The 26,379-nt window shown below is 48.7% G+C and overlaps 1 protein-coding gene and 1 pseudogene across 3 annotated transcripts in view; one reads left to right on the forward strand and one right to left on the reverse strand.

Annotated features, from left to right (window-relative positions):
* LOC149362457 (uncharacterized) overlaps nucleotides 1-26,379 on the reverse strand; it is an 84,190-nt gene that overhangs the window by 42,818 nt on the left and 14,993 nt on the right. The window lies entirely within an intron of this gene.
* LOC149362461 (uncharacterized) lies at nucleotides 16,765-17,290 on the forward strand (annotated as a pseudogene).

Raw genomic sequence — 26,379 nt, forward strand, 5'->3', positions numbered from 1 at the left:
CAACAGGACGTTTGATGCAAAGAAAACGTGGTGAACGGAGAAGGAGACTTGTTGAGGTCTTGGAACTGTGTCGAGGTATTAGAGAGGTGTCGTGCATGAATGGGATTTTTATTTTGCTGAGCTTCTAGTTGTGTTATTGAAAGTGTTCTTGGAGATAGATAGAAGCATGGATGTGTTACTGAAAGTGCTCTTGGAGATAGATAGAAGCATGGATTTGGAAAGGTTGACAGCGATGGGTAGCCAGTTTGGGCTGACGACCACTGAGCTCAGAAAATGGGTGGAAGATAAGCAGAGCGAAGAGCGGGCGTTTGCCCGAGAGAGAGCGGAGCAGGAGCGCACGGCCGCGAAGGAAGCTGACGAGTGACAAAGATTATGCGCTTGAAAATAGAGTGTCAGCGACTAGAGAAAGAGACTAGAGAAGAAGAAGGGAGCCAGGAGAAAGGCGATTTGAAGCTGAACACATGTAAACTCCTTATCCCATTTGACGACCGGACGGATGATTTAGATGCTTATATAAGACGACTTGAAAGCATTGCGAAGAGCCGGAAATGGCCAGAGAGCGAGTGGTCGACAGCGCTAGCTACACGTCTCAGTGGGAAAGCGCTTAGTGTTCACGGGCATTTGCGGCCGGGTGATGCAGATGATTATTCCGAGGTGAAAACAGCCCTTTAGAAGCGATTTCGGTTCACCGCGGAAGGCTTCCGAAAAAATTCAACACTGGTAAAGCGGCAGATGGCAGAACCGTGGCTCAGTTCTCAGCGCATCTTAGCCACTATTTTGACCGCTGGATCGAGCTTTCGGGTATCAAGACTGAGTTTCAGGAACTCAGAGAGCTCCTGATCAAGGAAAGGTCCCTACAGGGGTGTCATTCCAACATGGCGCTTTACCTGAAGGAGAGGAAGACGTAATCGCTAGGAAAGATGTTGGATCTAGCTGACCAGTTTTTAGAAGCACAAGGAAGCCTCAAATCGAAGAAAGACAGCCGAGACGATGCCGGGAGGCCCGAAACTGAGGAGAAAAGGATCAATCAACGAGCAACGCCTTGCTGTTACCTTTGCAATCGCACTGGGCATCAAGCTTCACAGTGCCGTACCCATATCAGTAACAGTCATAGCGTCACCTGTTTCAGGTGCGGGCGAAAGGGACACAAGACGGATGCTTGCCGCTCAGCGGTAAAGGACAGGCCACAGGCATCGTACGCTTACTCACCAGCCAAGGTCGTAAATGAGGAGAGCTTTCGCGACGGCTACCTGGAGCTCAAAAATGGGAATAGAATTCCCGTTTGTGAACGCGGTCATGATGAAGCGACCGAAGTTCCTCATTGAGGGAGTGCCGGTGGTGGCTGGAATGTTGGGAGACAAGGGAATTTCGGTACGGCGAGGTACCGGATGCAATATGGCAATCGTGAGAAGAGAGCTAATCGATGAAGACCAGCTCACAGGAGAGAAGAGACCAGTTTACTTAGTGGATGGAACAGCTAAGATGCTGCGTGAGGCAAGGGTTGAGATCGACAGCCTGTATTTTTCTGGCATTATCACGGCGCTCTGCATGGGGGAGCCCCTCAATTATTTAATTCTCGGAAACGTAGAAGGTGCCAGAGCTCCAGATGACCCGAAGGGAGCAGTTGAGCAACTAGTCAGCAACAAGCTCACTGAAGAGGAAGTTGTGGCAGCAGTTGTAACTCGAGCAAAAGCAAGGGAGCAAACCAAGAATTTCCAAGTGCTTAAAACCCCCGACTTTGCAGTGGAGACGCTAAGGGAGAGTTATACAGAGGATCAAGCAGAGGACCAGTTGCTCAAGCAGTGCTTCTCCCATATTGGCAAGAAACTGATGTGCAGGGATTCGGAAGGCAAAATCGAAGTTAAAAAAAGAGGATGAGCTACGGTACCGAATCACCGAGAAAACTGGACGGACGGCACATCAGCTAGTTGTCCCAAAGTGTCATCACGAGGAGGTATTGAAAACAGCACACGACGGAATAATAGGCAGACATTGAGGCGCTCAAAAGACGAAGGACCGGATTTTGGAGGATTCTTTCTAGCCAGGTATGACCGCGGACGTGAAGAGATTTGTCGCCTCCTATGAAATCTGCCAGAGAACAATCCCGAAGGACATGGTAGCCCGGGTGCCACTGGGGAAGACTCCGCTCATTGAAACGCCATTCAAAAGAATGGCCATAGACTTCGTGGGCCCAATCCAGCCCCGTTCCAAGCATGGAAACCGGTATATCCTGACCTTTATGGATTATGCAACCCGATATACAGAGGCCGTGGCGCTGCCGAGCGTGGAAACTGAGAGGGTCGCTGAGGCACTGGCAGAAATGTTTTCTCAATTAGGTGCCCCTAACAAAGTCCTAAGCGACCGGGGCATCAATTTCACTTCTTACTTGATGAAGGAGGTGGCCCGACTTCTCTCCATTCGCCAGGTGCATACCACGCTGTACCACCCTATGGCGAACGGGATGATCGAGAAATTCAATGGCACGCTGAAATTGATGTTGAAGAGAATGTGCGCCGAAAAGCCGTGAGACAGAGACCGCTACCTGGCGCCGTTGCTGTTTGCATACAGGGAGGTGCCACAGCCAAGTTTGGGTTTTTCACCCTCTGAGTTTTTGTATGGGCGACACGTTAAGGGGATCTGGCCATTCTAAAGGAGGTTTGGACAAACCATCAACTCGACGAGGAGGCAAAGACCGCATACCAGTACAGTCGAGCCCACTTATAACAGCCGCAGATATAACGAACGCTCGCTTAGTACGAACGAGGGTGGTGCTACCGTCAAAATATATATTGGGGCAATGGCACAGTGTCTCACATAGAACGAACTGTTGTCGCCTCAACACTCGGTTAGAGCGAACGCGAAGCTGTCGGGCCCCGTAAATTAAAGTAAAAAAAGAAAAAGCGCGCATTGAAAAATGAAAACGAAAAAGCGCACGCGCGCGTTGACGAAAGAGAAAGTGGCGCTGCCCGCATCGCTGTGATGCATCCACGTGATTTGTTGCTCTGTTGCCACCCCGCGCTGAGGGCATTGCACCGTCGATTCTTTCTGTGCGATGGCACTGCGTTGACATCGTTGCCGCATCCGTGCCTTTCCCAGATCGGGGAGTTGAAGGCTGCCTCAACGCGCGAGCCCAAGGGCTTGACTTGCGCCTGGTGCGATGGAGGACTGTACGCCGACCTCTTCAGGTGCTAAAAGGAAAGCTGTCGACATCGCAACGAAGATGGCCATTGTTAATGAACTTGCTCAAGGTGCAAAAAAACTGCGAACTGGTCAAGAAGTACGGACTGCCGAAATCGACCATTTCAACCATTGCTAAGGGCAAGGAAAAGGTTCTTGGTGCTACCGTGAATGCCGACCCGACGACTAGAAAGCGCCTTCGGAAGGCGACCTACGCGGACGTTGAGGACGTACTGCTGAAGTGGTTCGCTGACGCCCGGTTCGCATCAGCTTGCTTGCCGCCGTGGAGATGTTGAAAGCGGCGTGGATGGAACTGACCGTGGAGTGCATAGCAAATTGCTTCCGCAAGGCGGGTTTTATGGGCCCAGGCACCGAGGACGCCATAGATGACCCACCGGAAGGCCGGTCGCACGGGGACTTGTGGCAACGCGTCGTTGACACGCAGCTGGCCGGACCTGACTTTGCCTGGGACGATTTCGTTTCTGCTGATGACGGCGCCGAAATTGCGGAGCCATGCACTGACGAAGCTATTGTGCGTGAAGTGCGAGCCCTTCCTGACTGCCCAGAGACCGACGAGGACGATGACGAGGATGCTGCTCTACCGCCGGTTGCTGTGAACACTTCAACCGCGATCGGTTACATCGCGTCGCTTAAGGAACTCGTGTGCAGCAGCCTTGGCGATGAACATATTACCGCGCTGGAAAAATTAGAAACGGCAGTGGTGCGATCAGCTTTGAAGAAGCAGACATGCATCACGGACTTTTTTCAAAAATAAAGTTAACTTTCGTCTCGCTTGCTCTTTTTGCCCGTATTATAGGTGGTCCACTTACTACGAACTTTGGATACAACGAACAAATGCCGCGTGACGATCAAGTTCGTTATAAGTGGGCTCAACTGTACGTGTTCCACTGAAGGAAACATGCAAGTTAGTGCACGAGGAGCTCGAAAAGGCCGGGGCGCACTACGCAAAGCTGTACAACCGGAAAACCAAAGACAGGCTGTGTAATCCGGGAGACAAGGTCCTAATTTTGCTGCCTATGGAAAACAACCTACTGCTTCAGTGGAAGGGGCCCTTCAAAATCAAGGAGAAGAAAGGAGAGGCAGACTACGTCATCGAAACAGCCGGAGGAAGGAAGATTTTCCACGCAAACCTGCTTAAGAGGTACGAAGAGCGGGAAAGCCAGCCAGCAGAACATGTGTGCCACGCGATTTGCAGCGTCACAGAATAGGACAACGTCGGGGTTGATTTCCTTAGCAGGCTGTACATTTGTCACGCGGTATTCATTTGCATTGTTAAGCATTCAAGGACCATGATGCATGTTTACGCCATCTTGAATTGTGTGCTAGTTTTCTATAAGTGCTTATGTTGTGCGCTGCATGTTTATTGTGTACAGGCCTGCCCGCCGCCTTCTGTGGGTCTAGAATATTATCAATAATATTCCGAAAGTGGGAGGCCGTGTCACAGAAGTGACAGCATCCTGTAAATGAATTACGTTTATATAAAACTAATGCGTGCGCGTTTCTTAAACATAGTGTGTCCATGTAGCCTGTATGTGTCTCGAGAAGAGCCCGAATACATGCACGCTGTTTCAGTTAAGTAGACAACCCCCTCGCATTGTGCAAGCGGGGATGTACGTGCTGCGTGTTTTGTGTACCTTACTTATTCCAAGCTGAAGGTCGCCCCTAATACTACAAAAGTCTTGAGCTGCATTTATGTATCCGTAAATTGTTCTCGTCTGCACGGTGACCGCTAGCAGGAAAGAAGTTGTGGGAGTACGTGTTTCCTTTTTTTTTGGTTGTGTAAGTCTGCGGCTTCAGTTCACAGCAATGCACAATGCAAGCCAATGGGCCTTTTTCCAGTAGCTGTGCCTAGCCCAGCCGCGTCACCATTTTGCAGGAAAAAGCGTATGTGCAGATGCATAATGCGAGCACAACATATTTGGAACGGTGCAATAATTTGATCGCTGTGTGTGTGAAACTATGTTGCTCTCAGTCTTCGCATGGTTCAATCCGCCTGCACTCGCTTGCCCCCCCCCCCCCCCCTTGGAGAGGCTCGCTAAATTTTTCTGCAGCCAACAGCCAAAGTTTTCTGGGATGATGCCGGACACACGTGTAGCTGCGGACTGCACTAACCATTGCAGGAAAGAAAGTGTCAGCTTCTTTCATTTCCATCCACAGCGACATCACCTGTAATGGTGAAATAGATGAACCATCACAGTGCAACGGATTATTACAAATGGCTCACTGTGGGACCCATTAAAAGACACCCACTTCTGCAGCAATCATTTCTATACAGGTACATAAACAGCTTGTCAGAATGCCTTCAAATCAAAACTTGGCCTTAACAGTTAGTGCGCACTGTAACGTAATCACAGTGCACAACCACAAGCACTCCTTATTCATATGTAGCAAGCCATGTTGGAAAATACACGTGACATTCGTCATATTAATGTAGCACTGAAATTCAACGCCCTCAGAACGGCACACATGCTCTCAAAGCAGGGCCATGGGATACACCCCATCCTAGAACGGAACTATGTGACCCCAGTTCGAAGTGCATGTGTGGTGAATGTAAAAGCTCTGTGACTGTGCCTGCACTTGCAGGAATGCACCATTTGGGATAAAAGTCGGGACGAGCAAAATGCAATCTATCTCCTTCTTCAGGTGCAGTGTCCACATTTGTGGACACATCTCGAACATTATGAAATCTGTGCCTATACAGGGCGGAATTTCCAGAAATGTGAATGCAAAAAACGTGCAGACGTCTGAACAATCTTGCGTAGAAAAATAATGAATCAGGAATGTGAAATCATCGCAGGAATCATTTCTTTTTTTCTATGGATGGCTCTGGGTTTTATGGTGTTTCTGGTGTGACTCTGGTGAGCTTTAATTTTTGTCTGCTTGTCCTTTGCAAAGATAAAAGCTTTAAAATGCCTAAAATGTGCTGATTTGCATGCATAACGAATTACTGCGACAGGAATGAGCCAAAAAGAAGTATGACTTGAAAACAAGTCTCGAGTCATATGATATGAATATATGGAGACCCGACAGAATTAATATAATCAGCAGAAAAAGCTGGATTTTTTTTGTGTGCAATCCTGGCATGCTCCTTACAAAAATACAGTGAAACCTCATCAATTCGTAGTGAATTAAAAGCCAGGCCACCTGTAGCTGACAGAAGCCCCGATTGTCCATGCTACTGACTCTCTTTCCCCAAACGGCCGCTGTGACAGAGGAGGACTACCCCACAAGCAGTGATCACGTGCCCATGCCATTCACATCTCAAGCTCCTGGAAGTTACTTCTAGGGCCCAGTGAAGCAGTTTTTTTCCTAGGACTGGCGAGGACAATACAATGCCTGTTTCGCGCTATGACCTCCGCAGGCGCACCTATTTGGCACACCAAACCTCTTGTTGAATGTGAAGTTGGTGTGATGTATAGCATCCCCCTCGCCTGTGGCAGACGGTACATCGGACAGACGGGACGCTGCCTCAACGAACGCTTGCTAGAGCATCGCCGGACAGCTTATTCATTATCTGGCGGAGGTCACCTAGCTGACCACATTCGCTGTTACTCACACAAACCAGCATGCAAGGAGTTTTTAGAAAGAACAAGTGTGATGTGTAAGTTGAAGACTCAGAAGAGCCGAGACATTTTTGAAGCCTTCAGCATAATGAATGACAAAGAAAACTGTGTCAGCAGCCCTTCTGTGGAGCTACGCAAGAAAGAAATAGATTACCTCAAGGAAAACACGTTGATTCAGCCAGGTAGGCGATAAATAGAAGGTGCGCCGATGTGGCAAACATGAGTATCATGTTACTCGTGCCTTCTGCATTTGTTAAATCATGGTTTATTTTTTTATCTTGTCACGAATTACTTCTCTTTGCGCCCCCTTTGTATATAATACCTGTTTGTGGAATACACTCCAGCTAAAGTCCGGCGTTCATCATGTCTACCTTCGTCCATGTCTTTTTTAGCCGCTGGAATGTCTCACAAGAGCACCTATTGGGCACAGCGGGTGCACCAGGATTCACATTCAGACCACATGAGTGTGCCGACCTCTTCATTCCCATGCCACCGTTAGCCTTTATCAAACAGGTAGGCCCAACAACGTTCGAACAAAGCGAGTAAAAGCGCGGCCAGCACCGCGTTGTAAAATAAACAGACTATGAATGTGGGTCTGGAGATGACCTGCGTTGGCCTCTTATTGTCTTAATGCACGTCAGTGCCAATGGGGATGCGGACTAACGCGCTGCCATGAAACCGAGCCCCTCCCTCAATAATCGCAGATAACCCACACCTCCACTTTTTAGGTCTGTTCGATTCAGAACTGGTTCCCGGCACCAATTCTGAAAAAGTTCCGTTGGTGCCGGCGCGGTGCCATTCCAGTTTTTTCGTGCAGGTGCAGCGCGTCAGCAGCGCCACAAATTACTGCTGCAGAGATTTTCAATTTTCGATCGAGCGCGTGCATGCACAGGCCTTGTCATCTGCTATCCGGCTCTCGTGCAGGCGTGATCACGGTGTGTTGTGTTGTGGTGCATCGCGTCTGTTTTTCGTGCCTCGTGGAGTCATGGACGACGACATCGCCGAATCCGTTTTTATGGAATTTTTGGAGCCGTGCGACAGCGAAGATGAGGAAGCCGACGCGGTGCTTTCTTTTGCAGCAACACAGTTAGTTCGGACGGACCTCAACAGAATCCCCAACTACTACGAAAGCGTAGTAGCTAGGCATTTCAGCTTCGAATTCAAGAGGCGTCGCAGAATGACGCTGCATCCGTCAACCATGGGGAAAACTTCCTTTAATTGGCGACTGATGTTAACAAACAATTCGTCGTCTGCTTACGCCGTCAAACACAACATGCACCACTACCCTGCATCTCCGTCTCTGAGGGTGCCGCGGTTCTTTGCACCGAAGCGGTACTACGACTGCACCAAAATCAATCGCGGACGGTGGTGCAGGGGGCGCTGTGAATCGAGCGCTTTGGTGCAGCGCACCGTGAACCAGTTCCGGCGGTGCAGAGCACCACGGCTGAATCGAATGCAGCTTGTAAATGCATTTTTTCAATTTTCGGTGCTGGTTATACACGAGAAAATACGGTAAGTGGCCTGCACACTGGACTCCCGCTCAAACAAACTCACCACTAACAGAGCTGTGTTTTTCGATTGCTCAAGTCAGGACAGCGTCGAGTGTAAATTGTTTTGTGTCAGAAAAGTTGGTAGACAAGTGTCATTCAATGACCGTACAAGAAGCAACAGAGCTCCTGCGAAAAGCTGCAAACATTCCTCTGTGCTGTGGAGCGGCGGCAGTGGCGTTCGTGGCTGTGTGGATCTCACAAAAGCTCTTTGTGCACAAACGCAACCAGGAAGAGGAGCCCTCTTCAGAGTGAACTGCTCAGGGAGATCATTAGATGCGGGTAAGACTGAATTGTTAATTATTTCATGAAATGTAGAGCATCAGAGATACATTTATGTAAAACTACTCCAAACTAGCTCTTTATATGATCATACTTCCTTGAGTAAGTTTTATCAAGTTTATCAATATTATTATTAGTTTTATCAATATTAGAGAGCACTGTATTGCATTTTGCAAGACATTTGAGGGATCTGATTCTTTTTCTGTTTTTTTATTATTTTTTGCAAGGTTGCCTTGCGTACACTGCAGGTACCTCTGCAAGACTTTACAGATGAGAAAGTCGCACCTGAAATGCCTGTTGACCAAAACTACTTGCAGCAATTTGGACAAACTCCGAGCTTCGAACAGAAAAGCTAAGAAACTTGTAACGAAGGTTAAAACACTAAGTTATGTTATTGCCGGCATGTAAAAAGCTGCTGCAGCCACCCCCATTCTGCAGGATAGAATTCAATCTCTGACCCCTAAGCAATAGCCATCTGTGAAGCAGTGCTTGCAAGCTGCAAAAAGAAAAAGCACTTGAGGCACGTCATATGATAAAGAATGGATGCTTGAGTGCAGTCTCCTGAAGATGCGAAGCCCTAGGTTTTATGAATACATCTCCAGACAAAAGATCCTACTGCTTCCAAGCAGATGTGCCATCAGATAGTATTTGTCAAATTACATGGACAGTTTTGGGTTCAATCTACAAATGCTGGAAACACTGAAGAAGAAAACCTCTGGAACGGACCCTTTCAGGTGTCATGGCGGGTTGATTGTAAATGAGACAAGAACAAGCTGCCCTAAATGTCCGTGCGAACTACATGCCATTGGTGGTTCTTCGACGCCTGTAGTCATCTGGTCTTCATCGAATTGAAGAAAGGAAAAAGAAAGTTCAGCGGCCTACGGATCTGCGAGCTGATGTGCAGTGAGTTTGCTTTGCATTATGATACACAGATTGTGCAGTTTTTAATTTTGCAATGTGTATTCAGTTTGTATTATTTTTGTTAATCATGCACTTTTTAGTTAAGTCCAGTATTTCTAAGATCTTTACTTTTAGATGGGAGTGTTGCATCATATTCATTCTATTGCATTCATTCATTCTATACACTGGGCGACAGCGTATGCTGTCGCCCAGTAACTGTAACATGTTACAGTTGATGGCAAATACATTATAATGCACAGAAGGCATATATAGTGTTCATTTAGCAAAATACCTACTGATAGGCATTCAGACACATGACAAAATACTTCATTTCTTCAGTGTGGTTAATGCCATCCTCTGCACTTTTTCTTTCAGCTGCCGTAAGGAGGCGCTTCCCTGATTCAAGGGACGCTGTTGAGGCAGCGACAAAATCTTGGCTGAGGCATGCTCCCGAGAGAACAATGAAGACCAAGAGTGCACAAGCACAGTATAGCAATCACAGTAGCCTCCATGTTGAAGTTGAATAAATGGTCTCATTTCACTTACTGTCATTGCTTGATACAAACAATGGCCTGCCGAGGCCCTGCGGTGAAAAGCAAGCGAAAACTGTGCGGATTGGTTAGGTATGCATGCTGCTGTGAAATGTCCGAGAACTGTCCGTATATCCGTTCTCGGACGTCCGTCGGATGTCCGAACGTCCGAATCAGGCGGCCGACGGACAACTGTCGGATGTCAATTGCCATGTGGTTTGTGTTGCTCATCATCCAAGGAAAAGTTTCTTCAAAGTAGTTCAGCTTCAGCGGCCTTAAGTTTAGTAAACATATGAATGCGCATGGATATGCCTGCTGAAGTTGAATATTAACACCAAGCATGATACAGTTCCTTTTGCCATCACCAGATTTTCTCAGCAAGGTTTGCAAAGCTTAGGACTGAAGACACACTTCCTGCCATAAAGTGTATACCATGTTTTTTCCTGAAGCCTGATTTTGAGATGCTGTTTCAGGAGAAATTGGTAGCAATAATATTTTGTTGCATGCATTCTGCAGGCCATGGCCATTCCCCCCGAGAAGTGGGCATGGATAATGAGAAACACTTCGGATAGTAAGTGCTGCCTGGAAATCGCCAGGCAGCTGTGGAGCATGGAAGAGGCAGCCATGCGCAGCCTTACCGGCCAGGCCTGCCGGACTATGCTCGGCGCTTTATCAAATGTGCCAGCAACGCCTGAAAAAGTGCGGGCATTGACAAGTAAGCAAACGTTACTGGAAGACTGCATTAATATTTAAAAGTTAAACCTAGCGGGGCTTTCCGGTATCAGAACCAAAAGTACTGTTATATGCTTCCTTGTTTTGTTCTCTTTTATTTCATTTCTAGTCTTTCTGTGTCACGTCTTTCGTGCATAGTGTCAGCATAGAAAGTTTGCAATGTTCACAAAAAACACCTCTGAAGCAATGGAGGCCTTGTGCTCCAATTTTTGACAACTTGACTAGGTCGGATGCATATTGCCATGAAGTGTGAAGACCATCCAGTGCTGCACTTCAGACCAAGCATCACTACTAGGCTATTGACCTAATCATACCAGTAAAGTAGCCCCGTTAGTGAACAAATGGGCTCCCTAGAGGTGTAACGTTTTTTGATGCTCTCGGTTTTTATAAAATGCTAGAGTTGCTTGCTTCCTCTACAAAGTACAGCTTTTGGTGTAGCATCTGGCTATGTAGGTGTGGCTATGCAAGCAGCTCGCGGAATCGCTTGAAAGGCAGGCGCATGGGCTGAGCATCGCAGATTAAGTGGTTTGTGCCCTGCGCTTCGTCGCTACAGGCAGTTTTGTCTTCGGTCGGCAGCGAAGAAACCATCTCGCTGTCGCAGGCATCCATGAGTCGCTGCATACGCAATGCCGACGTGGCTATCGTGCAAGTCGGCATGTGACAGCAATGGGTTTTGCTTTCCTGGCACTCCATCGGAGCGAGGAACAGTGAAGCGGGGAGTCTTGTGGCGCGGCGAAATTCTCGGTGTCGTCGGGTGCGTTGACGGCACATACATCGCTACCGTCGGCCCGAACCAGCCCCCAGCGGAGAAGCAGGGGTGCTGGTGCCGGAAAGGCTACTACGCTCTGAACGCGATGGTGGTAAGTGCAGTTTTGTCAGTGCGAACTTAAGCCTCGTATTTATCAAGATAGAAAAAAGTTATGTGCACATTGTAATCACTTTACAGGTCTGCGACTCCAACCTGCAGATCTTGGCGGTTGATCTGTGTTTCCCAGGATCATGCCATGACTGACACGTGAGGCACAGCTCTGTGCTCAGAGGACAGTTCGCTGTCGGTCACCTCATGGAGAGTGGAGACTGTCTTCTTGGCGAGTAACGAACGGAATGAGAAGCGTTAAAGAAGGAAACTGGGTCTGGTTACCAAAGGTGCCCTAATCCGTTTCTTGTGGCCACGCAGGTGGCAGCGCGTACCCTTTAGAGAAGTGGCTGCTCACGCCTGTCCTGGGGCACCTGCCGATAACAACTGCCGAGAGAGGGCCGCTTCAACCAGGACCATGCATCGTCGCGCTCAGTAGTAGAGCAGTGCATCGGCGTTCTGAAAGGACGTTTTCAATGTCTGCAGCACTACCGAGCGCTGCACTACAGTCCAGCAGCGCAGGCTGAGGACAGTGGCAGCGCTTGTGCAGAGTTGCACAATTTGTGCCTGGACTCAGAAGAACAGGCCATGTACTACAGCACCGGCCGCAGCGACGATGGAGATGGCAACGACGACGGACAGGTGCAGTACAATCAGCCCATGTGGACCCATCTTGTTGACAGTGTGTTGTGCTGAGTTTTATGGCACATAGGGAACTAAGGCCATCACGCGCCAAACACAAGTCTTAATATGTCTGCTTGGTGTGAGAAAGTTTAAAGATTATTTTGCAGCCCTACAAGATGTTTAGGGCGTTTGCATCTTTTAGGAATGAGACAAGAGAGGAGGTTTTGACTAGTGAATTTTCTCCTAGGAGTAGGCAAGGGTGTAATGCGATATGTTCATAAAATTGTGTGAAATATTTTCTTCCAAGTTCATCAAGTTTTGCACAGAATAATAATATGTGGTTTGTGGTCACCATCTCTCCACAGTGTGCGCATGCAGGTTTGTCTTTCTTTGCAAGAATAAAGTTATGTGTTAAGTGAGTTTGTCCAATACAAAGGCAACATAATATTGCTTCAATGAAACGCTCCTGATGACTGCATGTTTTCCATTCTTCTATAACTGGCTTTGCTAGTTATAGAACTTGTTATTTACTTCATTATACTAGATTGTCAGTTATAACAATTAAATGTAGTCATTTAGATCCGGCCCTAAATGAAGAAAATGCGGAAATGCTGCGACCCGACCAGCCAGCCAAGCCACGCTTACGGCGCAAAAAGTGCGCGCACATATGTGGAGCCGCCGGCGCAGCGAAAGCGAAAAGAGCACGTGACAACACATACGAGCACATGGGGTGATGAGGTGCCCTGGAGAAGCTTGTATGCCATGGCAACGCGGAGGAGGAGAAAAGAACACTTTCCTCTGCACAGAGGAGGAGAGGGGAGGGTGGTAGAGAGGCGCTTCCTTTTGTATCAGCGCATAGGAAGCACATTCTGAGGGTGTGCCGCCCGCTGGAAACGCTTCAAGGCATTTGAGTTATGGCTGGCCCATCTTCGCCATTCTTCGGTTCCTGCTTTTTAACTTGCGTGTGTCCCAAGAGCAGCGTAGAAGCATGTGCGCTGCCAGCGTGGTTTCCATCATCTGCAATCACCCATCAGATTTCCCCGCAAAGTACAACGATGGAGGATCCTCCTTCAGGAAGCGCGGTACAACAGCCGCGGAAGAGGAAGGGGACGGCAATACCGTTGGAAACGAAGTGGAGCATTGCGAGAGAACACAAAGACGTCGAAAAAGTGTAGAACTTGGTACGCAAGTACGGCTCATCACAGCCGAAGGTTTCAACCATTATCCGCAACGTGCTCAAGAGAACTGAAAGCGAAAGTCATGCTAGTGCTGGCCATGCTATTGACGACGGCCGGAAAAGGATTCAGCATGGTGCTCACAAAGACGTGGAAGATGCACTCCATCAATGGTTTCTTAGCGCACATACAATGAACTTGCTGAGTTGTGGCCCGATTTTGAGCACAGAAAGCAAAGGACTTCGCGTATCTCCTTCAAAACACCGATTTCCAGCCAGGTAGTGGCTGGATTCAGCGGCTCAACGAAAGGCATGGAATCGTATACAAGGAAGTCGTGGGCAAGGCAGGGTCGCTCAATATTGACGCTAGACAGAAGTGCTTGGAAGAAGCACTGTCGTGCATCCGCGAAGCGTATGTGGACTGGGACTTTTACAATGGTGACGAAACAGGGCTATTCTTCCAAAGCTTCCGTCGAAGATGCATGCACTCAAATGCGATCCCTGCAAGGATGACAAATAGAACAAATTGCAGGTGACTGTTTTCCTTCGTGCAAATACGGAGGGCAGCGAGAGGTGCCCCGCTTTCGCCACTGGAAAATCTTGGAATCCCCACTGTTTCCGTGATGCTGCGAGGATTCCGGTTCACTACTGTCATGACAAGAAAGCGTGGATGACACGTGAACTTTCCCACGAGTGGCTGGTGGAGTTTGATCAGCGAATACAGCACAAAAGCAGGAAGGTGGCGTTTGTTCTTGACAACTGTACTCCACAAGAAACAGCCCAGAAGCTGTCGCACGTGGAAATTTCTTTCCTCAAGCCGAATACAACTGCAGGCTTGCAGCCCATGAATGCAGGCATGACTGCGTGCTTCAAGACACTGTACTGCCAATGTGTGTTGAGCAGGCTTGCTCTTAACCTGGACCTTCCTGTCCGAGAATGCCAACGAGAACTTCGCCCCTGATGTCTGTCCAATTCATTTTTGTGGATGAGCATAAGTCAACTCCTCCACCGTCCCGAATTGCTTCAGAAAAGCGGGCTTCGCCAGGGATATCAGTGAGGCGGAGGGCCGAGAAGCTCCTGCCGATGCAGCGATTACAGAACTTTGGTCTACGGTGCGCGCTGACGACCGCGACGGCAATGACACGGAGGGGCTTGAAGAATTCTTGCACGATGACGATGCAGTCGCGACAAACGAAGAACTGACTGACGAGGCGATCGTTGCAGCCGTCACCGGCGCGTAAGATAATGACAGCAGCGATGACGAAGACGAAGTAAAACCAGTGCAAATTGTATTTCATCAGGAGGCCTTAAGAATGATAGAGTCCTTGCAGGACTTCACTTTTGTAAAAAACCTTTCATTCGGATGTGTTCAGCAATTGGATGCCCTGCAGAAGGACATCAGCAAGATTGCCGTGAAGCAGTCGAAGCTCACCGATTACGAGTTTCTTTCAGCAAAGAAGTGAGAAGTGCAGGATCTGTCCTGATTAAATGCTCTTAAGTTTTCAAGTTTTCTTCATTTTCTTCGCCAAAATTCGTTTATAACAATTATTGGTTATAACAATGATATTTCTGTGGCACTTGTATTGTTATAAATGGGATTGACTGTATCGTTGAGCCCATGCGAGTGGTCACAAAAGTGTGTGTTTCCGCCCACGCACCGTGAAATCTCGCACATACACACGCACCCACTATGCACTCAGTGAATGCCCGCCAGCAGAACTAAGCTGTCCGAGTGCTCGAACAATCGCAGGCGGGCGTTGCGTTCTTCATACAGTGTTTTATAATTATACCTCTACCCTTGTCCTCTCTCCCTATCGCTCCATTTTTTCTTCTTCTTCTTCTTCTCCCCCCCCCCCCCCCCCCCCCGCACCCTGTCCCTTTATTTCCACTGGCCGCAGCTCAGGTGCTTCAGAATTCGATAGCAGATTCCAATGCTGGCACACAAAAGATTCCTTCCTTTTTGTTTTTACATTAAATAATTAAATAGAAGAATTTTGTTGGGTAGGGAAGCAGGGTGTAAGAGAACAATTTAAATAAGAGCAGAAGATTTCATGTAAAGAATCATGATTTAGATTATACGGTGAAAGCTCGTTAATTTTAAATTTGGATATTCAAAATAGTCATCGTGGTCCGGTCCGCTGTGCATGAAGTCTATGCGCGTAACAGCTCGTTAATTCACTCAAAAATTGGCACTGCCACCCATAATTAGAACTGCGCGCCGCTGTCAAAAACCATCGGAAGCTTTCACAGTAGAACGATAGATGGCACAACCATCGGGGCGCCGCTAGGGTGCTTGAACAAGTACCAACCAATCTTTTTTGCAGCGACTCCTTTCAGAAACGGTGTTTTAGTATTGTCAACCACATTATAGTGTTGCAACTCGTGAGCCCTCGTTTTGCACGTTGCTTGCTGTGAGCTTGTGTCCGCGAGATGTGTTCGCATAAAAAGTACTGTGCCAACGGTGAAGGAGAAAGTGGTGATTTTACGCGAAGTGGACGAATGGAAGGCCAGCAAAGTGGAAACCGCGAAAAAGCACGGTCCACCAAGCACGTTGTCGACGTATGTCCGCAATAGAAAGGCCATCGAGGATGCCTACGAAGCAGAACATTTCGCCAGCAGCAGAAAAAGGCTCCAATTAGCCAAGTATCCTGAAATTAAGACCGTTGTCATCACGTGGGTGAAGGAAATGAGAAGCATAGATATACCACCGAGTGGCCCAATTATCATGCCGAAGCGCATGAATTTTGTCGCCTCCGAAGGATGGTTTCACCGCTTTAGCGACAAACGTAATCTTGTCTTCCGGGTGTTGTCCGGTGAAGCGAAAGAAGTGGACGTGGAAACGTGTGAGCGGTGCCGTGCAGCAATACCTAGAGAGCTACTCAGCACAAGATATATTTAATGCTGATGAGACGGCTTTATTTTACAAGCTTCAGTCCGACAGAAGGACAACATTTAAAGGGTACAGCTGCGCTGCCGGCAAGCGCAGCAAAGAGCAGATTACTGTTTCGGTCGCCGCTAAATATGACCGGGACGGAGAAGGCCCCCACTATTTATTGTCGGGAAGACACATAAGCCTCGGTGTTTCAAGCACATTCAAACACTGCTGACAGAATATGCCGCCAACAGCAAGGCGTGGATGACAGGCAAGTTGTCTAAGAAATGGCTGCTGAAGTTCGATCGGAAGATGGAACTAGGCAAGCGACAAGTTCTCCTCATTGTGGATAACTGCTGGGCACACAAAGTGGACGCCAAGCTGAAAGCCATAAGGTTAGTCGTTCTGCCTGCCAACACGACTGCAGCCTTGCAGCCGATGGATCAGGGTGTCGTCAGAAACATTAAATGTTTCTATAGGCGCCACATGCTCGAGCGCATGATTTTGTGCACGAGAAACGAGAAAAGCAGCAACATCACATAGCTCACAGCAATGCACATGTTGGTGCATGCATGGGAGCAGGTCACGCCTTCCTCAATTGCGAACTGCTTCCACCACTGTGGCTTTGCTGCCGGAAGTATGCAAGAAAGTGCCGACGAAGGGAGTCAGAAGCCTCTGCCTGCGTTCCGGACTTCAGTTTTACTGATTACGCTGAAGTAGACAGCGGTGCAGAAGTATGCAGTGCCCGAAGTGATGAGGATATTATCGCTGAAGTTGTTGGGAAGCAGTCTATCCCAGAAGAGGCAGAAAACGAGGACGACAACGAAGAGCAAGAGCCCGTGCGTCCATCCACGGCAGAAGTTATCAGAGCGCTGAATGTCGTGCGCCTTTTCTTCAGCTTTCAAGGGGGGAAGAAAACTCCCTGTGTCGCATTCACGCGCTGCAAAACCAAGTGACTAGTGTAGCCATCAGAGAGAAGAAGCAGAAGATAACAAATTTTTTTGGCCAATAAATGTTTTTCGTGCCTTCCGGGCTTCAAATGCGTCCATTTTTATTTACTTTCCTTACCTCGAATTTCGGTTAATTCGAACTGGCCTGGCGGCCCCGTGGAATTCGAATTAACGAGCTTTTACTGTACAGGATTTTTTTCTGACCACAGTGTTTCAGATTGCTATGGTTGCTGTTTTTATTCCAGAGAACTTCGAGCTTGTGTGTCACTGACCTTGACAGTGGTGCTCCAGCCATTTCAAGTTCTGGAGCAATTTTTGGAGCAGAAAAATATCCATTCTGGAGCACATTTGTATCAGAACGATAACCCTGGAGCAACATGGAAACAGCATGAACGGAATAAAGGAGTCACAGAGAGTTTGTTCCTAACGAGATAAGGTTCAGCCTTGCGTAGCTAGGAAAAAAACAATCACAAAAACAGAGAAAATATTTTATTAATGCTCACACTGCCTTGCACGCAAGTTCAACCAAGCGTGCTTGACTAAAAGTCCAGAGAACACGTTTACTAGAATCATTCTTTTTTCATGTTGGTTCTACAGTTAAACGTGGTCATAACGAAATTTTTAAAAAGTCTGAGATTTTTCTTTACATTTTTCTTTACAACCACGCGGCAGTGATAGCCGCGCACTGCTCATGTCTTCTCTTTTTTGCTATGCCCTATCATTTTTCGCTGCTTTTGAGCATGAACAGTTGTAACGCCATGTGGTATGACGTTCCAAAAGAGAAAGAGCCGGAGATGCGCCAACGGCGCTGGAGCACAGCGCGTTGCGCCAACTGCAGCGGCTCGATGCGATCGGCATTCCTCTCATGTCAGTTCGTGCTTTATCGTCACGGAACTTTCGCGTGGTTCTAACAAATTTTGAGTGGCTCAGCACTAACAGAGAGAGGGCGTAGCCAGTTCGTTACATCAAGGTCAACTCCCGCAACACCTTTACTACATGAAGGTCTGAAATCACGCGCCTCAATGGGGGCGGCGATGGTCTTTATGACTAGGCTTCACCGGACGCTCCCTGCTCAGTTTTTTTCCCTATGGGAGCCGGCTTCAAAAATGTGAAGTAACAGCCTCTCCCGAGTTCTTTCCTTCCTCCATAAAAACTGGCTGCTAAATTCTACCACAAGGCAGCCCACCAATGCCCTAGGTTGCCAACTGCGAAAAAATTTTAGTAGGTTGTCAACCGAAATCCTGAATGGCTCAATTTAGTTGCTTTCCCGCGACCGTATCTTCTTTTTGGAGCAGCTAAGGCGCAATATTGATCAATTTGTCACTTTTGAAGCAGACTGGTGCAGCAAAATGTAAATGTATCAAAATGGAGCAAATGGAGCAGCTGGAGCACCACTGCCTTGAGCACGAGACACATGACCGAGAGACATACAGGCGTTGCCATCATGAATGAGCTTCAAAGATGCCTTGAAGAATTCAACATAGTGCGAAAAGAAGTGTGTGTAGTCACTGAAGCCGGCTCAAACATGAAGCGTGCAGCGAGTCTCACGTAGACGGAACATCACCTGTGTGTTCGCCACGGCCTATACAACCTGGAGGTTGGTTGCGTAATACTTCCAAGTGTTGTGCTGCTTTATAGCTCTGTTATTATAATGCATGGCTTTGTTCGGTCTGTGGATGAAAGTAGTATGTAACTTAAGCAATTTGAAAGATACGGGAAGTGCCTGAAGCTCTTCTGAAGCACTGGAATGCCGTACTGCGCCAACCTTGGTTTGAATAAGGCTTAGTGCGATTTCCTACATAGGTATGTATACAGTACACCGCTTGGAACTTGCTTTTAAGACAATACAGCATGCTCATATAACATTCGTTCGCAGGACAGTGGGAGCAGTAAGCGCGAGGCGATGGCTTCCCCAAGTGTGCTGTTCTCGCGCTTTTTCGGGAGCCTACATCACACAGCTGCGAGAGCCCTCAACTCGCGCGGCTAATTCCCACTCCTCTGCAAGGTTGTGGGACGGAGTGTTTTCGCATCTTGTTAATTTTTAAGACATCGCTGTACCTATATAAAGAGTGCCAACGCGCGAAAGGCGGAACATAGGGAGCACGTGCAGATCGCAGTGGTTCGCAACAGAAGCTTTGCAGCTTTCTGTGCACGGTCGCGTACAGTGCTGCGCAGGTTAGTGCCTTAAGGCCGGTAATTGATGGTTGTAAAACATAAAACCATGAGAGTAAATAAAGAACAGATACACTGTCAAATATGGTGTGGAAAAGTGAGTTGTCATTGAATTATATTGAGGTGTTTGTAAAAGTGCATTGTATATTATACTCACAGCATTAAAAATTTCTATTAATTGGCTCCAATGCTTTTCCTTAGTCTACTGCATTGTGCCACTTGTTTCAAATGACTGATGTTTGTCACTTTTTTTTTTCAGAAATCCTGTGGGTGAGAAGGTTATGGATGTGTGTCCCAAGCTTGCCACATTTTAAGAGTCATATTTAAGGAATTTTACGAATATAACCTCTTACTCGGCTGATGTATCATCAACCACAATAAAATATGCCTGCTATGCATCAAATTGTTTTTCGTTTCACGCATGCGCCATATATGCGAATATTCGAGAAAGATCCGCCAATGGACGTACTCAACTGGACGTCCGTTGGCGGGCGAAACGTATACCTTTGCCTTGTTATCGAAGGGACGACGAACGTCCACCGTATGTTTGCGGATGTTCAGCGGACGTACGGAACATCCAAAATGGACCTCTGTCGGCCGTTCGAAGGATATCGGTGGTTGCTTCGGTTGTAACATATCTCAGGTGGAAAAATGTTCACCTGCTGCTGCTGCTGCTGCAAAAAAAAAGAGTACTTCAATTCTTTTTTTTTATTCCGGAAAAAGGACGTTATAAGAATCACTTTATGGGGGGGGACACGGTGCAAAAATTCGCAATTTTAAGTCAAAAAGTCCGTATTTGGGTTATTATTGTTTTCGATTCCTGGACTTATAAAGAACCTCTCGGCAAAATTTTATTTGTGGACGTGCTCTAGAAACGCAGAAATTCGCGTTTATGGAAAGGTCGGCGGTGCCTACTCGCTGTTTCAAACGCCGCCATTTTCAAACCCCGTGCGCGGAGCATGTATTATGCCTAGCGCGCAGCACGTACCCTCGTCGGAAGCATCGTTCCTTCCTCTTTCCAGCAAGCATGCACACTTCCATCGAGAGTAGAGTGAGACATGCGCAAAGTTAAATAAAGTAAACACGCAAATTGGACAGCAGCGAGCACTGATTGGCTAAAAAACCGAAATAGTAACATGTGACGTTTCAGACGTGTTTTCGCGCCATGCGAGGGCTCGCTTTCTCTGACCACGTTTCATCGCATTAACTTTTATCTAGTCGCCTTGCTTCTCTGGTTTCTTCATGCATACATATTTGTTGGAAGAATGCCAGCTAAGAAGTTCGCGTCGCGGAACGGCTTTGGTAGATGCAGCCGCTTCACGAAAGCGAGAGGCCGATGCAGTACAGGCCGACCATCGGCGGTGCTCGAACGGCTGCCATAGCCTACCTCAGTCCCATCGGCGGCAATCGAACCAGCTCACTCAAGCCTCGACGCTGCCGCATCGAGCCCGGGAACCCTAACTGCTTTTGCCGACGACAACGATCTTCTGACTGCGTTTTAGCGAAAGGCTGCGCTCTTTCAAGAATGTGATGACTCAACTGAATGTGCAACGTCCGACGTCGGCGATGGGCCTGAAGTACCAACCGGTTACCGTTTTGTGGACATAGCGGCCATAAGAACAGCGATCGGCGCGCTCTTGTGCCCCATCTGCTGCGAGCAGCCGCTTGATTTAGAAGATGCTGGTGAGGGCGTGAAACTCCAGTATGTAATTGTGTGCAGTGGGTGCGGAAAAATTGTGCAAGTCCTGCATTCTCCTGTCGTGGGATCGAGCAGTCAGCCGGAGTTATCGGTGCGGCTCGCAGTGGCAGCCCGGAATTGCGGAATTAATTTTGTAAAGATGAAAAATTTCTTTGCGAGTATGAATAGTCCGCAGCAGATGCATTTGAAGACCTACCAGCTACTAGGTGAAAAGATGCACAGCGCCGCGATGGGCGCTGCGCGCGACGCCATGCACGACGCCGCGCAGGCTGTTAGGAAAAAGAAGGCAGCAGAAGAGGATGAGTTGGTCGATGTTTGCGTGAGCTACGGCGGAACCTAGCACAAATGAGGTCACACCTCCCACTTTGGGCTTGGTGCTGTGATCGAGGTGGACTCTGGCCTCGTTCTCGACTTTTCGGCCCAGAGCAATTACAGTGAAATCTCGATACAACGAACTTCGCGGGGTCGCGAATAATCGTTCGTTATTTTGAAATATCGTAATAACGAAAGACTCGCGAAAAAAGGTAGTAGTATTACTGGACAATGAAAATACTGTACCTTCAGGAAGGGCACACGACAAGCTATGTAATTTTCAAACAGGAACGCAAACGAGAGGTTCAGCGCTCGTTTATTTGAAGAAATCCGTGATTCTGGCGGGTGCGAAACAGGCGCCCCAGGACGAACTCTTCAACGTCAACTTTTTGGAGCACAGAATCAGGCACATCGCTACAACGTCCGATGAATGTGCAAAGTTTGCCTATGGATGCAAGAACCTCCGCACTAGACACAGGTTCGGCCGCTTGGTCTGCAGGCGGCGAGTCGGCATCGTCGTCCAGTTCATTTTCTTCGCCGCGCTCTCCATACTCGCGAACGCTGCTCACGATGTCTTCTACAGTCAGGGGCAGCATTTTCCGACAGAAGTGGCGGCAGCCTGTAAACTACTTTTGTTTGTATGAAACTAATGCGTCCACGTTTCTTTGTATGTGCCTCGGGAAGAGCAAGAATGCATGCACGTTTTTTTCAGTTATTTAGACAACCCCTCGCATTGCGAAAGCGGAGGCGGATCAAAGTCGGCCCCGATCTGCCGAAGTCTTGAGCTGACCATTAGCAGGAAAGTTGCAGCGCACGTGACTGCCTTATTGGTTGTGTTTTACTTTTTTGCGTTTCCAAGGTCACCGAATCGAGAGTCGAAGCCTAGGGCTTCTTTTTAGTGGTGCGTTAATTTTTTCCTCCTCCAAGATGGCGGCCATGCAGAGTCAAAGTGTAGGTGCCTACGTGCTCTTGTTGCGCTTTTTGGTGCTTTGTTTTTTTCGACGCCGACGCTGTGGCGCCGCGAGTGCTCGCCCGCTAGCGCCCGAGGGCTTTAAAAGGGGGCCGTATGGAAACGAACTTCAGTCCACTCGTCGGTGGAAACGCTGCCGCCGCGAACTCCCGGGTCTCCGAGCCGCCGCACCGCATCCTCGAAACCGCAAGCTGCCCTGGACGGACGTCGCCTTCGGGGGCCGCACTGACTGCGTGTTTGTGGATGGACTGCAGCCGTGCTTCCCGGTTGACTGTATGTTTGTTCACCTTCTGACTTTTGATCGACTGTATCTAATTGGCCTCTCACTTGCGTTCTGACCTGTGTAGAAATATTCAATGTATAACTTAATTCAGTGTGTTTACTGCTATGTGCTTTCCGCAATTGTTTTGTAGAATGCAAATTATGTGTCTGTGAAAGCTGCTGCATTGTTCAATCGAAACTATAAACGTTGTTTTGTTGTTGTTACCTCTTAACACGCCTCGTTCTCAGTCACTACGTTTGCTTACCGGCTACGCAGGGCATCGAACGGCCACCCCCTCATTGTCCGGACTCGGTGATGATGTCGCGTAGTCACCGAACCCGTGACAATTAACTGCCGTCCGCGACAGGACGTTTGATGCGTGAGAACGTGGTGAACTGAGAGGGAGACTTGTTGAGGTGCTGAACTGTGCCGACTTTAGAGAGGTGTCGTGTATCAACAGGATTTGCTTTGTGCTGAGCTTGTAGCTATGTTATTGAAAGTGTGCTTGGAGATGGAAGCATGGATTTGGAAAGGTTGATAGCTATGGGTAGCCAGTTGGGGCTGAAAAGCACTGAGCTCAGAAAATGGGTCGAAGATAAGCAGCGCGACGAGCGGGCGTTTGCGCGAGAGAAAGCGGAGCAGGAGTGCGCGGCCGCGAAGGCAGCTGACGAACATCAGACAGAGATTATGCGTTTGAAAATAGAGTGTCAGCGATTAGAGAAAGAGACTAGAGAGAAAAAAGGAAGCCAGGACAAAGGTGATTTGAAGTTGAACACAAGTAAACTCCTGATCCCATCTGACGACCGGAAAGATGATTTAGGTGCTTATATCACACAATTTGAAAGCATTGCAAAGAGCCAGAAGTGGCTGGAGAGCCAGTGGTCGACAGCGCTAGCTATATGTCCGAGTGGGGAAGCGCTTAGTGTTTACGGGCGTTTGCTGCCAGGTGATGCAGCGGATTATACCAAGGTGAAAACCGCCCTTTTGAAGAGATTTCGGTTCACAGAGGAAGGATTCCGAGAGAAATTCAATACAGGAAAACCGGCGGATAGCGAAACTGCAGCTCAGTTCTCAGCACGTCTCAGCCACTGCTTTGACCGCTGGATCGAGCTTTCAGGCATCAAGACAGAGTTTCAGGAACTCAGAGAGCTCCTTATTAAGGAAAGATTCCTACAAGGCTGTCATTCCAACATGGCACTTTACCTGAAGAAGAGGAAGACGTAATCGCTAGGAGAGATGTTGGACCTAGCTGATCAGTTTTTAGAAGCGCAAGGAAGCCTGAATCTCTCCAAATTGAAGAAAGACAGCCGAGACGATGCCGGGAGGCCCGAAAGTGAAGAAAAGAGAATCAATCAACGAGCCCCGCCTCGCTGTTACCTTTGCAACCGCATTGGGCATCAGGCTTCACAGTGCCGTACCCATATCAGTAACAGTCATAGCGTCGCCTGTCTCAAGTGCGGGCGAAAGGGACACAAGGCGGATGCGTGCCGCTCAGCGGTAAAGGATAGGCCACAGGCATAGCGCGTCTACTCACCCGTCAAGAACGTTAATGAGGGGAGCATTCGCGGTGGCTACCTGGAGCTCAAAAATGGGGATAAAATTCCCGTTGTGAACGCGGTCATGATGACGCGACCGAAATTCCTCGTTGAAGGACTGCCGGTGGTGGCTGGAACGTTGGGAGGCAAGAGCATATCGGTACTGAGGGATACCAGAAGCAATACGGCGATCGTGAGACGAGAGCTCATCAACGACGACCAGCTCACAGGAGAGAAGAGGCCAGTATACTTAGTAGATGGAACAGCTAAGATGCTGCCTGAGGCGCGGGTTCACATCGACACCCCGTATTTTTCTGGGATTACCTCAGCGCTCTGCATGGAGGAGCCACTGTATGATTTAATTCTCGGAAACGTAGAAGGCGCCAGAGCTCCAGATGACCCGAAGGAATTGGTTAAACAACCGGTCAGCAACGAGCTCGCTGAAGAGAAAGTTGCAGCGGTTGTAACAAGAGCGAAAGCAAGGGAGCAAAACAAGAAGTTCCAAGCGCTTAAAACCCCCGGCGTCGCAGTGGAGCCACCCAGGAAGAGTTATGCAGAGGAGCAAGCAGAGGACCAGTCGCTCAAGCACTGCTTCTCCCAAATTGGCAAGAAACTGACGTGTAGGGATTCGGAAGGCAAAATCGTATTCCAGAAAGAGGATGAAGTACTGTACCGAATCTACACCGAGAAAACTGGGCGGATCGTGCGGCAGCTCGTCGTTCCAAAGTGTCATCGAGAGGTCGTGCTGAAAACTGCGCACGACGGAATAATGGCCGGACATTTAGGCGTCCAAAAGACGAAGGACCGGATTTTGGAATATTTTTTCTGGCCGGGTATCACCGCGGACGTGAAGCGATTTGTCGCCTCCTGTGACATCTGCCAGAGGACAATCCTGAAGGGCCGGGTCGGCCGGGTGCCGCTCATCGAAACGCCATTCAAAAGAGTGGCCATAGACATTGTGGGCCCAATCCAGCCCCCTTCCAAACATGGCAACAGGTATATCCTTACCTTAATGGATTATGCAACCCGGTACCCAGAGGCCGTAGTGCTGCCAAGCGTGGAAACTGAGAGGGTCGCTGAGGCACTGGTCGAAATGTTTTCTCGATTTGGAGTCCCTAATGAAGTCCTAAGCGACCGGGGCACCAATTTCACTTCCGACTTGATGAAGGAGATGGCCCGACTTCTCTCCATACGCCAGCTGCATACCACGCCGTACCACCCCATGGCGAACGGGATGGTCGAAAAATTCAACGGCACCCTGAAATTAATGTTGAAGAGAATGTGCGCCGAAAAGCCGCGAGACTGGGACCGCTATCTGGCGCCGTTGCTCTTCGCATACAGGGAGGTCCCACAGGCAAATTTGGGCTTTTCGCCCTTCGAGCTTTTGTATGGGCGGCATGTGAGGGGACCCCTGGCCATTTTGAAGGAGCTCTGGACAAACCATCACCTCGACGAGGAGGCGAAGACTACATACCAGCACGTCTTTGACCTCCGTAATCGACTGGAAGACACGTGCAAGCTAGCGCACGAGGAGCTCGAAAAGGCCGGGGCGCGCTACGCAAAGCGGTACAACCGGAAAACCAGAGAGAGGATGTTTGATCCGGGAGACAAGGTCCTGATTTTGCTGCCTACGGACAACAACAAGCTACTGCTTCAGTGGAAAGGGCCCTTCGAGATCAAGGAGAAGAAAGGAGAGGCCGACTACGTTATCGAGACAGCCGGAGGAAGGAAGATTTTTCATGCCAACCTGCTTAAAAAGTACGAAGAGCGGGAAAGCCAGCCAATAGAACGCGTGTGCCACGCGATCTGCGGCGTCACCGAATCGGACAGCGAGGGAGCCATTCCTGTTCCGGCGCTTGAACAGTCAGATGGCGAGCGAGATGTGAACCTTTCTAATGATTTGACGGCAGATCAACGGAGACAGCTCCGAGAAGTGATTTCAGAACACTCTCGCATCTTCTCCGACGTCCCAGGCAAGACGGACTGGGCCGAGTGCCGGTTAGAGCTCATTACTCGCACTCCAGTCCACATAAAACAATACCCACTTCCGTTTGCAACGAGAGAAGCCGTAAAAAGAGAGATGCAGCAGATGGAGCGACTGGGAATAATCGAGAAGTCCCAGTCACCCTACAATTCACCGGTCCTCTTGGTGAAGAAACCAGACGGCACGAACCGGCTTTGCATTGATTTCCGACGCCTTA

This window comes from Amblyomma mixtum, chromosome 2 (assembly GCF_055824585.1).
Source record: "Amblyomma mixtum isolate Tamu chromosome 2, ASM5582458v1, whole genome shotgun sequence".
Lineage (NCBI taxonomy): Eukaryota > Metazoa > Arthropoda > Arachnida > Ixodida > Ixodidae > Amblyomma > Amblyomma mixtum.